Source organism: Cynocephalus volans, chromosome 2 (assembly GCF_027409185.1).
Source record: "Cynocephalus volans isolate mCynVol1 chromosome 2, mCynVol1.pri, whole genome shotgun sequence".
NCBI classification, from domain to species: domain Eukaryota; kingdom Metazoa; phylum Chordata; class Mammalia; order Dermoptera; family Cynocephalidae; genus Cynocephalus; species Cynocephalus volans.
The window spans coordinates 38658639-38676182 of record NC_084461.1 but is presented as its reverse complement, the minus strand read 5'-3'; positions in this window follow the sequence as shown (position 1 = coordinate 38676182).

Genomic DNA, 17544 nt, shown 5'->3' with positions numbered 1-17544 from the left:
ACATGTGATCAGGAGTCCACTTACATCTACATGTATAGAGCAGCACAATTGGAGTTGAAATCCAGAGCAATGATCCTGATGCTTTATGATACATCAGAAAAGTGGACTAAGACATTTAGTAAGATTCAACAGAAAGTATAATCCACATTCCATCCCCTGGGCATCCTAGTTAAAATGATGGGTTTACTCTTCTGCCTCCTCTTGCTTTTACAGCAAAACTAAAATAATCTAGAAACCAGTGTTCTGGTAATTACAAGTGTTAAAAAAAAAAAGAAAGAAAGAAAAAAGAAAAGTAACATAAAATATTTCTGATGGTGAAGAAGAAACAGCGTAGTGAGCAATGCTGGAAACAGCCAAGAAGATCTAGAGCTAGCTTTCTTGATGATCATGTTCCATACCCTGTGAACAGTTATTTCCTGATCAGAAGAAACTCTAGTGGTCCGGCCATTTCTAAAAGTCAGACTTCCTGCATGAGAGCCAAGTCTGCTGCAGAACCAACAGGAGACAGAAGAAAAAATAAAGAATAAATAAGAAGTAGGGGGAAGAAAGTGGAAGACTGTGTAGGTGGTAGTGGCTTCAGGAATATAGTAGAGAAAAAAAGTAGAAACACAAATATAGCTGCCACGGTGGTACCAAGCGGCCAAAACACTGGGGAGGGAAGGAAGGAAGAGAGATCAAGTTAAACAGGGTTGTTCTTGATGAGGACAGGGGAATAGGGTGAAATGGGGGTCAAAAAAGCCCTGGATAGAATTTTGGATTGAATAAAAGAATAGGAATTATTTGTAATTTTTAAGTCTGAATCATATTTTCAGGACCTTTAGTTGTAATAGGATCATTATCTTTTCTCAAAAATAGCTGAAATTTGCTTTCTTGGGGAATGCATGTCTGACCAGGAGTCCTTGGATTTACTATCCCACTTTCTTAGATGATATGGTAGCTTTCCTCAAAGTTTCCTATCATTTCCATATCATTGATCACTCCTCATTCTTTGTCGGAATTAAAGCTAAAATAGCAGTTTCCTGAAATCCATCCTGAATTCCAAAGTATAAAGTTAGCTACAAGACAAAAATTTATGAGGCTTTTTTCCTGCCTTTAACTACTGGTGCCACTTATTTTTACTACTTTCCCTGTGTGTCTGGTTTGAAATATTTATGAGAAAGCATTGTTCATAACTTTTCTCTGGTTGTTTTCTAGAATTCTCCTGCTATTATGTCACTTCTATTTTCTCTCTGTTTTATTCTTTCTTTTCTGCTGTCCACTGTGTTGAGAGGGTCATTTTAAATGCTCTCTTCATATTTCATATTTTGAATTTCATTGCATAAGATGTCAGTGACAGCTGTGGAATAATATTTATCTTCACCTCTCTAAACATAATAAATGGACTACTCTTATTATATGCCTTGGTTATATGTGAGACTTTAAAAGTGGTTTCCTGTTCAAGGTCACACATGGAAGCTTGTTTGTCCAGCCCTCCTTTTCTGGCAACTGCTTCCTCTTCTCGTGGACAAGACTGGATAACTGCAATTAGGTTGAACAATGTGATCTTGCCCAGTCTCACAGCTACAGCAAATTGAACCAGAGGTGGGTAATTAACCCAAGCTGGATCAGTCAACATCCCTATTCTGGGAATATGAAAAGATGGTACTGTCTTCACATAGCTTGACATGTAACTCCAGATGGCTTGGGAGCTGTAGTGAGTTGCATATTTTCTGTTTGTTGTATATATGCCACATATATTTTCACATAATATCACATACATGGAGAAAGAAATAGATGAGTAAAAAAGGCCAATGGAAAGGAGCACAGATCAGAAGCAAAAATATATTTCATGTAGCTATCAGACTTTGATTCTAGTACCTTCCTGAGGTCTAGCTATCTTCATGACTTTGAATTGTACAGTGTGTTCTCTTATAGCATTATCTGTTTCTGTTGTTTGAAACTAAAAATACCTACTTAATATATTAGCTCTTTTACCTGTTACAGTAATCACATTTGTGCTTCAAGAAATTCAGCATCAAAATATATAAATTTGACAAAAACTTACAATCATGGTGAGATATTCTAACCTACTTCTCTCAGATTGTGGTAGATCAAGTAAACAAATATCAAGCATCTAAAGGATTTGAATAGACCATTAGAAATCTTGTTTTAGTAGTTATATTTTTAGCTTTGTACCTAAAAATAAGCAATATACATTTTGTTCAAACACTCAAATACTATTTACAAAATTTGATTATATGTTAGGATGCAAAATAATTCTCAATAAGTTCTAAAAATTTCGTGTTCTTACCAATTTTCTTTGAAGATAATGCTATACAATTAGATACTAACAATAAAATTTTAACTTAAAATATTTCCAATGACTTGGAATTTTAATTAAAACAATATAAATAATTTTCAGCCAAATAAGAATTCAAAAATGAAATGATAAGTTGTATATACATTATTGAAAAGTAGAACACTGCATATAAAAACCCTGCATATGGGACTAAAACCCATAGGAAAGTTAAGACTTTTTAAGTTCTTTCATTATTAAACAATAACAACGACAAAAGAATGAAAATGTCAGCCAAGCACTCAACTCAAGAGGCATTTCTTTTTTTTTTCTTCCAAATTTTATTTTATTTTGTCAATATACAATGTGGTTGATTATTGTGGCCAATTACCGAAACCTCCCTCCCTCTTCCCTCTCCCCCCTCTCTCCCAACAATCTCCTTTCTGTTTGCTTGTCGTATCAACTTCAAGGAATTGTAATTGTTGTGTCTTCTTCCCTCCCCTGCCCCCCGTTTTTTTTGTGTGTGTATTTATTTATTTATTTTTAGCTCCCACAAATAAGTAAGAATGTGTGATATTTTTCTGTGCCTGACTTGTTTCACTTAATATAATTCTCTCAAGGTCCATCCATGTTGTTGCAAATGGCAGTATTTCATTCGTTTTTATAGCTGAGTAGTATTCCATTGTGTAGATATACCACTTTTCCATATCCACTCATCTGATGATGGACATTTGGCCTGGTTCCAACTCTTAGCTATTGTATAGAGTGCTGCAATGAACATTGGGGAATAGTTATACCTTCAACTTGATGATTTCCATTCCTCTGAGTATATTCCCAGCAGTGGGATAGCTGGGTCATATGGTAGATCTATCTACAATTGTTTGAGGAACCTCCATACCATTTTCCATAGAGGCTGCACCATTTTGCAGTCCCACCAACAATGTATGGGAGTTCCTTTTTCTCCGCAACCTCGCCAGCATTTATCGTTCACAGTCTTTTGGAGATTAGCTATCCTAACTGGGGTGAGATGGTATCTCAGTGTGGTTTTGATTTGCATTTCCTCAATGCTGAGTGATACTGAGCATTTTTTCATATGTCTGTTGGCCATTCATATATCTTCCTTTGAGAAATGCCTATTTAGCTCTTTTGCCCATATTTTAATTGGGTTGCTTGTTTTTTTCTTGTAAAGTTGTTTGAGTTCCTTGTATATTCTGGATATTAATCCTTTGTCAGATGTATATTTTGCAAATATTTTCTCCCACTCTGTTGGTTGTCTTTTAACTCTGTTAATTATTTCTTTTGCTGTGCAGAAGCTTTTTAATTTGATTAAATCCCATTTGTTTATTTTTCCTTTGGTTGCCCATGCTTAGGGGGTCATATTCATGAAGTCTGTGTCCAGTCCTACTTCCTGAAGTGTTTCTCCTATGTTTTCTTTAAGAAGGTTTATTGTTTCAGGGTGTATATTTAATTATTTAATCCATTTTGAGTTGATTTTAGTATACAGTGAGAGGTATGGATCTACTTTCATTCTCCTGCATATGGATATCCAGTTATCCCAGCACCATTTGCTGAAGAGGCAGTCTCTTCCCCAGTTTATAGGCTTGGTGCCTTTGCCAAAGACCAGATGGCTGTAGGTGTGTGTTTTGATTTCTGGATTCTCTATTCTATTCCATTGATCAGTGTGTCTGTTTTTATGCCAGTACCATGCTGTTTTGGTTATTATAGCTTTGTAGTATAGTTTAAAGTCAGGTAGTGTTATGCCTCCAGCTTTATTTTTTTTTGCTCAGAATTGCTTTGGCTATGCATGGTCTTTTGTTATTCCATATATGTCTGGATAGTTTTTTCTATTTCTGAGAAAAATGTCATTGGAATTTTGATGGGGATTGCATGGAATTTGTATATCACTTTGGGTAGTATGGACATATTCACAATGTTGATTCCTCCAATCCAAGATCATGGGATATCTTTCCATCTTCTTGTATCTTCTCTAATTTCTCTCAGCAGTGGTTTGTAGTTCTCATCATAGAGATTTTTCACCTCCTTGGTTAACTCAATTCCTAAGTATTTTATTTTTTTGGTGGCTATTGTAAATGGGCAGGCTTTCTTGATTTCTCTTTCTGCATGTTCACTATTGCAGAATAGAAATGCTACTGATTTTTGTGTGTTGATTTTGTATCCTGCTACTTTGCTAAAATCATTTATCAACTGCAAGAGTTTTTTGTAGAGGCTTTAGGCTGTTTGATATCTACGATCATGTCATCTGCAAACAGGGATACTTTGACTTCATCTTTTCCAATCTGGATGCCCTTTATTTCCTTCTCTTCTCTGATTGCTCTGGCTAGTACTTCCAACACTATGTTAAATAGGAGTGGTGAGAGTGGGCATCCTTGTCTAGTTCCTGTTTTCAAAGGAAAAGCTTTCAGTTTTTCCCCATTCAGGATGATATTGGCAGTTGAAGCAAACTTGCATCCCTGGGATGAATCCCACTTGATCGTGGTGTATAATTTTATGTATGTGTTCCTGTATTGTGTTAGCTAGTATTTTATTGAGGATTTTTGCACCTATATTCATCAAGGATATCAGCCTGTATTTTTTTTTATTAGTCGTGTCTTTACGTGGTTTTGGTATCAGGATGATGTTTGCTTCATAGAATGAGTTTGGGAGATTTGCGTCTGTTTCAATCTTTTGGAATAGTTTGTAAAGAATCAGTGTCAATTCCTCTTTGAATGTTTGGTAAAATTCTCCTGTGAATCCATCTGGTCCTGGGCTTTTCTTTGTTGGGAGCCTTCTGATAACAGCTTCAATCTCTTTTATTGTTATTGGTCTTTTCAGATTTTCTACATCTTCTTGGCTCAGTTTTGGGAGCTTGTGTGTGTCCAGAAATTTATCCATTTCCTCCAGATTTTCAAATTTGTTGGCATACAGTTGTTTATAGTAGTCTTGAATGATTCCTTGTATTACAGATGTAGCAGTTGTAATATCAGCTTTTTCATTTCTAATTTTTGTTATTTGGGTCTTCTCTCTTTTTTTGTTAGCCATGCTAATGGTTTGTCAATTTTATTTATCTTTACAAAAAACCAACTTTTTGATTCATTGATCTTTTGTATTGTTTTGGGGGCTTCAATTTCATTCAGTTGTGCTCTGATCTTAATGATTTCTTTTCATCTGCTTTGGGTTTGGATTGTTCTTGTTTTTCTAGTTCTTTAAGGTGAAGTGTTAGGTTGTTCACTTTTCATCTTTCCATTCTTCTGAAGTAAGCATTTAATGTGATAAATTTCCCCCTTAGTACTGCTTTTGCAATATCTCACAGGTTTTGGTATGATGTATCATTATTTTCATTAGTTTCAGTAAATTTTTTGATTTCCTTTTTGATTTCTTCTTGGACCCATATGTCATTAAGTAGAATGCTGTTTAATTTCCATGTGTTTGTATAATTTCCAGAATTTCTTTTGTTATTGATTTTTAATTTTAATCCATTGTGGTCTGAAAAAATACATGAGATAATTCCAATTTTTTTGAATTTGTTGAGACTTGATTTGTGACCTAATATGTGATCTATCCTGGAGAATGATCCATGTGCTGATGAGAAGAATGAATATTCTGAGGTTGTTCGATGGAATGTTCTGTAGATATCTGCCAAGTCCAATTCATCTAGTATGTTGTTTAGATCTTGTGTTTCTCTACTGATTCTTTGCCTAGAAGATCTGCCCAATATTGATAGTGGGGTGTTCAGGTCCCCTGCTATTATGGTATTAGTGTCTATTTCCTTCTTTAGGTCTAATAGAGTTTGTTTTATGAATCTGGCTGCTCTGACGTTGGGTGCATATATATTTATGATTGTTATGTCTTCTTGATGGATCAATCCTTTTATCATTATGTAGTGGCCCTCATTATCTCTTTTTATGGATTTTAGTTTAAAGTCTATTTTATCAGATATAAGAATAGGTACTCTGGCTCGTTTTTCATTTCTATTTCAATGGTACATCTTTTTCCATCCTTTCACTCTTAGTCTATGTGAGTCTTTATAGGCAAGGTGGGTCTCCTGAAGGCAGCATATAGGCATCTGCTCCTTTTTAATCCAGTCAGCCTGTCCTTGTCTTTTGATTGGGGAATTTAATCCTTTTACATTAAGAGTTGTTATTGAAAAGTGTTGATTTACTCCTAGCATTTTATTGATTTTTTGGGGGATGTCTTAAGTGTCTTTTGTTCCTTTCTTTCTGATTTACTGTTTGTTTTCTGTATTTGCTGGTTCCTTGGGTTGTAGATAAACTTTTTTTCCTCTTTATTGTTGCCATTTTTATTTTACTAGTTGGTTTTGATTTTTTTTTTGAGTTTTTATGGCAGTGGTAGTTGTATTTCAGGTACCAAACCCAGTACTCCCTTGAGAGTTTCTTGTAAGGCTGGTCATGTGGTAGTGAACTCCCACAGTTTTTGTTTGTCTGAGAAATATACTATTTGCCCTTCATTTTGGAAGGATAGCCGTGCAGGGTAGAGTATTCTTGGCTGGCAATCTCTGTCTTTTAGTATTTTGAATATATCATCCCATTCCTTTCTGGCTTTTAGGGTTTGTGATGAAAAGTCTGATGTTAGTCTGATTGGGGCTCCCTTATAGGTGATTTGATACTTCTCTCTTGCAGCTTTTAAGATTCTCTCTTTGTCTTTGAGTTTTGCCAGTTTGACTATAACATGTCTTGAAGATCTGTGTCTTTTCCAATAACTGGGAAGTTTTCTGCCACTATTTTGTTGAATATGTTTTCAATGTAATCTCCTTTTCCTCCCCTTCTGGAATACCCATGACTCAGATATTTGAGCGGTTAGGGTTGTCTGATATCTCCCTTAGATTTTCTTCAATACTTTTAATTCTTTTTTCTTTTTTTGTCTGCCTGTGTTATTTCAAACACCCCATCTTCAAGGTCATAAGTTCTCTCTTCTACTTCTGCAAGCCTGCTGGTTAAACTCTCTGTCATGTTTTTTATTTCGTTGAATGAATTCGTCAATTTGGCAAGCTCTGCTACATTCTTTTTCAGGGCATTGATTTCCTTGTACATTTCTTCTTTCAGGTCCTGTATACTTTTCCTCATTTCATCATGTTGTCTAGCTGAGTTTTCTTGTATCTCATTCAGTTTCCTTAGAATTATCACTTGAAACTCCTTGTTGAACATTTCAAGGGTTTGTTGTTCTATGGGATCTAGAGCTTGAGAGTTATTATCCTTTGGTGCTATACTTTCTTGATTTTTCATATTTCTAGTATCTTTCCTTTGATGTTTAGTCATTGCGGCAGGGAGTTTCACAGTCCACTGGTTTAACACTATTGTCTGCCTAGGATGTTGCTGGGGTTGCCAATTTGTTATGGCTACCTGAGTGTCTGCTCAGTTGGCCACTAGTGCCTTGTGTATGTGGTTGCCTCAGGTCTTGGGCCTCTTTGGGGAGCTGCCTCTCTGGTCAGCATGTACTTGGCTGGGCTGCTGGTTTGCACCTTCTGCCTCCCCTTCTGGATGTCTCCCTGCTCCGCGCGCACTGAGCCTGGCCAGGGATGGAGTCGGGTGATGGTGGTGAGGCCTACCTGCTGGGTTGTGTGCCAGCACTGCAGGGTGTGTGGTCTCTGCTGAACTTCTGCCTCCCCTGCTGGACTTCCCCCTGCTCCTCGCGCACTGGGCCAGGCCAGGGATGGAGTTGGGTGGCAGCAGTGAGGCCTACCTGCTGGGTCATGTTCCGGCATCGCAGGGTGTGTGATCTCTGCCGAGCTGGGGTGTTGCGGTGACCTCGGCTATGAGCTCCACCTGGCGACACCTGCCCAGTCACTGGTCGTCTTCAAGAAGCATTTCAATCAAGAAGCTTGAAAAAAAGAAACACAATAGTTGAGAGGAAGAGATAAATAACACCAAAGACAAATTTATTAGCCAACAAAATGAAAAAAATTAGAATTGTTAATGAAACCCAAAATGGAATTTTGAAGTGAGTGGTAAAATAGACTAATATCTGACAAGTTAAACCAAGAAAAAAAACACAAACACTGTGTAGTGGATTGAATTATGTTCCCCCAAAACTCATTATGTTCCCCCAAAACTCATTATGTTCTTCCAAAACTCAAGCTTGAATTGTGTCCCCCAAGTTTTATGTTTTAGGAACTTGGTCCCCACTGTGACTCTCAAGAGGATGGGAAATCCTATTATGGTAATTGAAAGGTGTAGCCTTGAAGAGGTGATTGGATTGTAGGACTGTGCAGTAGTGAATGGATTAAAAATGGTGGTCAGGGTGTGGTTCTGAGGACATTAAAAGAAGAGAAGAGTCTGTCTTTCTCTCTCTCTGCTCTATCTTCTCTCTCTGCTTCCACCAACTTGCAATGTGAGACCTCTGGGTCACTGATGTCACCACCAGATGGACTTTGGACTTCCCAGCCTCAGAACGTATAAGCAATAAATTCTGTTTTCTTTATAAAATACCCAGTTCCATGTATTTTGTTATGAGCAACAGAAACAGACTTATACACACCCATACAATAAATGAGAAAGTATACACAATCACATCTACATTTGATAACATTTATGCTGAATTCTGGAATTTGATGAAATGGATGACTTCTAGAAAAGTATAAATCAACATTAACTCAAGAGGTAGCTGTAAACTTTACTAGTTCGACAAAGTACAAGAAATCAAAAAATTTGTTTGTAAGTTATCTTCATAAATGTATTAAGTTAAGATCTATCAAAAAGTTAAGAAGCCTTTTGCTATGTAAATTATCCCAGAGAATAAAGTTGTCAAATTTCCCAATTTATGTCCACCTAACAGTGTTACTAAGATATAGACCACTCTGCTTAGAAGGGAAAAGAATAAACGTATATACATTTTCTTTAATTTATTCCTCCAGTTTAAATCAAAACAGAGACCAAACATCTCATACAATGTTATAATACCTATGTTCAAAATTTAACTTTTAGATGATACATATTTTTGAATAATTCAATTAATGTAGGTCAGTAGTTTCCTTGAAATTAATAATTCACTTAGAAATTTTGTATTTTTACATATACATTTGATTATTATCAATGGGATATTCACAATTTTTTCAGTTTTAGTCTAAACTAGTTCGTGTAATTTAAATAGGGAAAGAACACAGAACATGTGATAAGGAGATGTGAATTCTAGTATCAGATATTGTAACTAGTTGTGTGGCTCCAAGCAAGTCAACTTCTATCTCAACCCAGACCTGGGTGTAATACCACTTTTATCTACCTCATAAGTAAGTTGAAAATAAACTTTATGTGAAAAGTCTTGGCTAATATTAGTAAACAAATGCAAGTTAATATTCATGTGCAAGGTGTTATAATATTAACTTTGCCTTAATATTTGGTTGTCTTTTTAATAATTTAATCAAAATAAAGTCCACATATTTCAGGACTATAAAATTCAGTAGTGATATAAGGTAAATTAAAATACTAAAGCTAATAACTGAAGAAACTTATTAATCTACATTGTTATTTAGTTACAATAAGAAATTACAGTTATAAAAATATCATGAAAATATTCCTATTTACTTTAGTTTAGGAATTTGTGCCCACAGCAATGAATTCTCTGAGATCAGCCACTGTTTTAGGTACTCAAAGATTTAAATTGTTCATAGACTCTGTCAAACAGATTTAGCAGCCTGTCTGAGATCTGTCCATCATTTGACAAGCCAGATTAATCTTGTCATTCTTCTTGCCTGTGATTGCATCTAACTTTTCAAATATGTGTGCTCTGCAAAGAGGAGATGACAAGTAGAGCACTCCAATTCTCTCATATGCTCCCAAACATTAAAAAATATTTGGGTTATTTTCCACACGACATTTAGTTGACAGTCACCAATTTTTCATTTTGTCTCTATGTAGATTTTTGAATAGTTATAATTCTTTCTGAATCTCTTTCTTTTTGCCATACTAACTAGTAAAAACTAGGTAGGTGAAGAACTTACTGTGGAAAATTAAAACACACAAATAAATACTGAAGTACAGAATTTAACTTTTGAAAGTTAATCAGAAAAAAAAATGCATTTTATCATGTGCTTCACTCAGCTAAAATTGAGCAGCCATTAGTAACAAAAACATCTCTTGATCAATACCCATTGGCTGCACCACTAGAAAAAACTGTACGTTTCATTTTCTAGACTGGTGATTCAGTATCGGTAGCCCAAACTTGGCAAGTGGCTACTCCTTTCTACCTGTTGATCCTAGTAACCATTTGCTGCTCCAACATGAATTCCTTCTGTACATCTCAAAAGGTCAACTCAGAATTTAACAAACTTAAAAGAAGCTGGGCATAGATATGTGTTTAATACCCAAAGGCAATGGGGAAAACTGAAAAAAAAAAATCTAGAATGAAAGAAAAGAAACTTCTTCAATGAAGAAAGATTTTTGTAGATTGTTTGTGTGATGTCAACCCAATCCACTTTCTCTGAAAATTTCTTTTCCTGTCTGCAGGGGCTGATCTCAGCATTCCTGTTCATGGTATGAGACCCTCCTCTGTCTACATCAACACAGTTGATTGGATGAACATGGAAACCTGACACAATTTGGACTAATTCGGTCCTCCTCCTTGAATATGTGAAATGGGAATTCAGACATTATCAATTATTCTTTTAGAGGGGTTGAAAAGGAAGTGATATCAACTGGTGAACTGTATTGAGGTTGTCTTCTTTCTTTCAATTGCACTGGGGAACAGAAAAATCAAGTTTGCAGGGGGTTGGAAATGGAGAGGGGGAGAGAGAGAGAGAGAGAGAGAGAGAGAGAGAGAGAGAGAGAGAGAAGGGAGGCCGAAGCCAATGAAGCCAAACAATGGAGTGAAATTTCTTCCAGGGTTTTGACGCCTTTCCTATTTCTTATTTCAATTCATAATGAGACTCTTATTCCTGTTCTATGATTTTGTGAGACACTACCGTGACTTTATAGATAAATTCTCCTTTTTTAAGCCAACCTTTGGTTTCTGTTACTTGCAACCAATAATTTTAACTAAGACGAAGGACCAGTGTAGTTAAATAAGGCAGAGGGAAGTAAAACACATAGAGAGATCAAATAATAATTCATGTTGTCAAGAATCCAAAAAACAGCCTCAGTACTAAAATGTGTGTTAGGAAAAGTTGCTTTGTCATCTCCCTGTTCCAAGTTACTTTGCATTATTCTTTAGCCTGGATGGACTAAGAACATAAGAGAGGAAGATTTGGGAGATCCAAAGCTCTAAAATATGTCAGATTCTCCCTGCTGAAGTATAAACTAGCTATTGCACCTTGAACTGTCAGCACTAAAAAGACTTGATGGAATTCTTTGGATTTTGGAGACAGCACATACTATATTTGAATATACTGCTCAGATATATTTATTTAGTGATGGATTTATGTGGGACTTGAGAGTGCTGGATTTATGTGGGACCAGAGGAAGAAAAGGCACTTCAGCAAGTACAAGATGCAGTAAAACCTGCTCTGTTCATTGGGAGTTATGATTGAGCACATTCAACAATACTCAAAATTACTGTGGTAAATAGGGCTTCTGTAAGGAATTTCTGGATAGCCCCAACAAGAGAATCACAGTGCAGACCTTTAGGGATTTGGCGCAAACCATGTGCTCTTCATCAGATAACTTTTTTGAAAAACAGTTCCTGGTTTGATACTGGACCCTGGCAGAGTCTGAATGCCTGACCATGGGACATCAAGTGCCCATGCAACAAAGTTTCCAATCATGAACTATGTATGAACTAGCCCATTACACCATAATTGGGAATATGCAGTGGCAATCCATCATCAAGTGGAAATAGTGCAAAAGAGATTAGGTTCGAGGAGGCATGAAATACACAAGTAATTTATGTGAACAAATCGCTCTGACTCCTACAACTTCTCTTCCTGCATTGCTTTCTCTTCCTCAATCTACATTCATGGTCTCATGGGCAGTTTCTTATAACCAGTTGACTAAGGAAGAAAAATGTCGGGTCTGGTATAAATGGTTTTGCATGATATACTGGCACCAGCCACGTTTATAGTCATAATTGGGGCCCAGAAAGACAGTGGTGAGGGAAAATCTTTCTAATGGGCAGAAATGTGAGCAGTACATTTGGTTGTATTTTTTTTTTTCTTTTTTACCTTTTACCAAACCTTCCTCAAATGCTCCAGGCAGATTATTTCCCTCTGTGCTCTTATCGTTATATCACAACTGTCTACCTGTCTTTGACCCCATCTCAAGTGTGATCTTGAAGGCAGAGACAATGTTGTAGCCATATTCTTTTCATCTAGAAAATCCTTGGTGAACAGTAGGTGCTTGGAACTGTTTTTAAAACTTCTGTATGGTATTGGCTCCCAGAAGAATATGTGTGAATATGTTTGCACATGGGATCAGGGAGGCATGACAGGAGGCATTATGGTTTATAACAAGACTGGCTTTGGAGACAGAGGGAGAATCCTGCCTCTGCCTCTCACTAGCACCTTTTATACATCCCGAAGCTCAATGTCTTTACTTTTCAATTCTGAAGGAGGATAACACTTACCTTGTACCATCTCACCAATAATCTGGTGTGGGGGTGAGGGGATGAGACAAACCAACCTTTGTGGAAGAGGGATAGGGTTTTCCTAAAAAAGTGAGACCATTACACTTAGATGGTTTGGAGAAGGAGGGGTTCTCAGAGAGAAAGATGGGCCTGAGGACAGGAGGTGGGAAAGGCAAGGACTTGGAACATGTCCATAAGAGGAACCCCTGTTGAGGGTTTACTTTTTTCATGGTTGTTCACATGTTACTATGGGTAAAAAATATATTTCCCTGGTAATGTTGTAATTCTCTCTAGTTAATCACAGTCTTTGGGAGGTGTTTTGGTGAATGAGGGGATCATGGAGTTTCAGGAAGTGTGACCTACCCAGATTCACTGTATTACTTGTTAAAGGAGATCTATGGTCCAATTCTGCTCAGTGGCCAGCAGCACATTTGGAACAAGATGAAATCAGCTTGGCCATTTGGAAGACTTAGAAGAAGACATTTGGTGACCTGTCTTTCCCAGGTATGAATCTAGAAGGTTGTCTAAAAGTATGGGAAGATGATGCTTGTGTTATAAAATATTAGCAATAATGAATATGAACTGTCTGTCTGGATTAGTAAGTGCTCAGCAATTGGGTATCTTTTGTTATCATTATATACATCCAACCTGGGCACAATTATTATTTGAAGGTAGGATAGCACTGAGTATAGAGCATGGGCTCTGGAGCTAGAGATCTTATGTTTGCATCCTAGTTCTAATATTTCTTAATTTTGTGACTTTGGTCAAGTTAATGAAATGATCTGTGCCTCAGTTTCTGATCAGTAAACTGAGAGTAGCAGAGTTTACCTCACAGGATTGTTGTGAGGATAAATAACTTCATGCATATAATGTGGTTAGAACAGTGTGTGTCATGTTGTAAGTGCTTAATAAATGTTAGTTAAAAATGCTGTCTAGCCATTATCAAAAATGCTATGCATTAGATGAAATCTTAAGGTTGTATAGAGACAGTGGTGCTGAAGCTGTTTTGTACAGTCTCATGACAGCCGATTGTGCTGTCCCTTTCCAACTTCACGTGCAGTGATGAAACATTGATAGCTTAAAATTACCATATTGGGGCTTCTGGTCAAGATGGTGGAAGAGATGGTTGCCAGCATCACTCACTCCCACAAATCAACCAATTTACAACTATTAAAAAGCAACTATAGCCAAGCTGTGGCCTCTAGAACTCAGGGGAAGAGAGGGAGATACCTACGGAGTTCATGAGTCAGGAGAAGCCACGATGAGAAACAGAAAGGATTGCTCCTACCATTTTGAATCCTTGCTGCTTCAAGACTGGAGCTGCTGAGGGTATGGAGAAAGAGGTGGCAAAATCCACAGCTGTGCCCTTTGGATGGAGTTGCTTGGAGGTGACAGGCTGGGGAAAGTAGGGCCTTGGTGGCCCTCAGGCCAGCAGGACCACTGACAGGGTTCCCATGGACTAACATAGGAGTAAGGAACCACTGCAACAGAAAAGAGCCATTCATAGGCCAGAGAGTCATCACAAGGGATCAGCACATGGCCCGTCCCATGGGAAGTGTTTGGAGTGCAGGTGGTGGGGGAGATGAGCCCACTGGGGGAACATCGGGGCACAACATGGACAGCTGATCTGCCCTCCAATCAGCACAGGAACACTCTGTGTGGATTGGTCAGGAATATAGAACTGCAGGGGGAGCAGTTTGCTGAAAAGACTCAGGTCCAGACCAGAGTTTCCACACAACCCAGGTGTACCAGACCTCACAAGACCCAGAAGCACCTACAAAGCTATTAAAACCTGAGCTGCACAAAAAGTCTTCCCCACGGAATCAGCAGAAAAGCAGCAATTTAGCTCAACTACAGAGCTCAAGTGCTGCTCCCCACAGGAAGTCCTCCCATTTTAGAAGTAAGCAAAGGATAACAAATTAGTTCCAGTGCAGAGTTTAAGTAGTGGGAACAGTGAATAATCCAACACAGAACTGAAAGAAAAAACAAAATACCCACAGACCAGAGAAAAAGTTTGATATTAACTAGAAACGGTCTCACCTCACCAAAGAACACCTGTAAAACCTAGAAGGACTGGAAGCCTCCTGAGCCCCCAAGCCAGGGATGGGGGAGGGCCAGGGGCCTCAGCCATGCCCCCTGACACCCACAACCAGCCTAGCAATAACCACTGAGCTGCCACAGGAAGTGTCCCGAGCTCCGGAGCTGGGGCAGTGGGGGGCCAAGGGCTTTGGCCACATCCCCCTGACATCTGCAACCAGCCCAGTTATGATGGCTGAACCACTGCTGGAAGCCGCCTGGTCTCCAGAGCCACGGTGGTGGGGGGCTGAGGGCTTCAGTCATACCCCCCTGACATCTGCATTCAGTCCATCAATGTCCAAACTACCACTGTAAGCCCCCTGATCTCCCCTGCAGGAATGAGGGTGGTGCCATGGGCCTCAAACATGTCCCCCCTTCCTTCTTCTCCCACCTTATTTCCTTCCGCCTTTCCCTCTCCTCCTCCCACCCAACTGCTCCACAACAACAACTTAGAACGTAAAAACTGATGGATCCAGAGACTGACCCTTCCTCCTGCAACCAGGCATGCTGCTGCTGTCATGGGGCCCTCCTGGGGTCCTGAGGTATAGAGCCGGGGACTGACCCCTCATCCTGCAATAGGCAAGGAGCATGCCCAAAACACCACTTCCATGTGAGTTGCCCACCACAGCCACCACAATAGCCACGGCTGCTGCAAAAGTGGCTAGATGCCATAACTACCATGCAGATGGCCCACCAGCCACTGGAGTGCATTGACACAAGGAGGGTCACCAGCAGAGACCAAAGAAAAGAAGAGGACATTTCTATCCACAAAGCCCATTCCAGAGTGACAGAAGAAGCATTTACACTGTGATAATATTGGGGGACCTGAACACACCTCTCTCAGCCCTGGACAGATCATCTAGGCAACAAATCAACAGAGTAACCATTACTCTTTCAGAAGGAGAAGAGAAATCTAGGGTTTTCAGAGGTGAGAGGGGGGAGGGAGAGGGGGTTGGGAGAGATTGGATAGGGGCATAAAGAATAAGTACAATTTGTCATAATATATATGCTAATAATATTGATTTGATCAACATATGTCAATGTTGAACCCCCAAAATATGTACAATCAATTATGATTCAATAAAAAAAAGGAAAAAAAGTTTAAAACTTAAACAAAACAAAACAAAACAAAAAGCAAGTAAAAAACAAACAAACAAAATTACCATATTGGTAGTATTTACACCATGGAAATTGGCAAATGCTACAAATCTGGACCGCCCCCCCCCCCACCCCCAAGAACTGGTTGTTAAACAATGACTAGCACACCACTGGTTATGTTTATCAGAAAAAGAACCTTTTATCACTGGCAAATGATTTTTTAGATCCATTGATATCATAAAGCAGTAATTTTTCCATTTTCTTCACAGTGTGAATAGGATCAGAAGCTTTTCCCCCATCAAGTAATGTTAGTGCCTGCATTGCTTCTAGAACTCTGGACTAGTCAGAGAGGGAGGTTTTCACCCTGACTCCATCACTTACTAGTTTATTAACTTTGGGAAGATCTTTTAGTTTTCTGATCTTTGGTTTTCTCTTCCATAAAATATTAAAAATAATGTCTGACTTGCTTACAACACACATTTGTTATGTTTAAATGAAAAAATACATATAAAATTACTTTATAAACTCAGAACCCTATGCAAGTTATTTTTGTCATATGATACCATCTAAAAGAAAGCTAACAATAAAAATATTTATCCTTTGAATTTTTAAATACATTACCATTGGAAAAGCCAAAGTAAATACAATTTCCTGGCAAATTATTCCATCCTTACAGAAAATGCTGCTAACATCTCTTAATGCCCACAGAGCAATCATGTAAAGACTTTTTAAAAAAATCAATAGAAAATTGTTTTCTATGTATTTCTGCAAAGACCGCTTCCCGGGACTACTGTGAAAAATCTATTATGTTTGAAGTTCTGTCTGGGTGATTTTTTTTTTTTTTTTAAACTTAGTAGGCAGCAGTAAGGAGTGAATTATTTTTGTTCAGGTAGTAACAGATAAATAGTATTATACAGCTTCACAGCAAAATATGCTCCTCCTCATAAAGAGTGAAATAAATATTTCTTGGTGTTATAAGCCTTATATTTCAGAGGAGACTGGGTATCCTGAGCAAGGATGAGAATTTGTAAATGTTGATAAGTCCCATGTATTAATCATTCTCCCTCAGTCTTCAGGCTGAAAAGGGGGAAAGTTCAAAGGCTGTTTCAGTAAGTGGACACAAAGTCATCGTCACTTTTAAGATAATAAATGCACTAAGACCTCTAAGCCCTTAGAAAAATGTCATTCCATATATGAAAAAAAAGTAATGTACCTGAGTTGAGAAAAATCTGTGGTTATTTTAATCACACAACTGCTTTGCCCGTTTTTAAGGAAGGTTTTTGAGAGAGTAAGAGTTTCATGGCATCATATAAAGATACTTTGTTCAGATTTACATTCATCTGAAATTTGTCAAAACTTTGTTTTGTGCCAGGCATGCTACTCTTCTCAGAGAAGCTTCTCCCAAGTGTCAATAGATATAATAATGGGTATTCTTTCACCATCATATTTTTCATAGTTAAATAAGAAATAACATGCTAAATTTAAAGATTTTTTTTAAACTGTAGATTTTTAATTTTATCTTATTGGTTATGTATAGTCATGGGATACAAAGCAGACCATCACCACTTGTGCCCAAGATGTGATAGCCA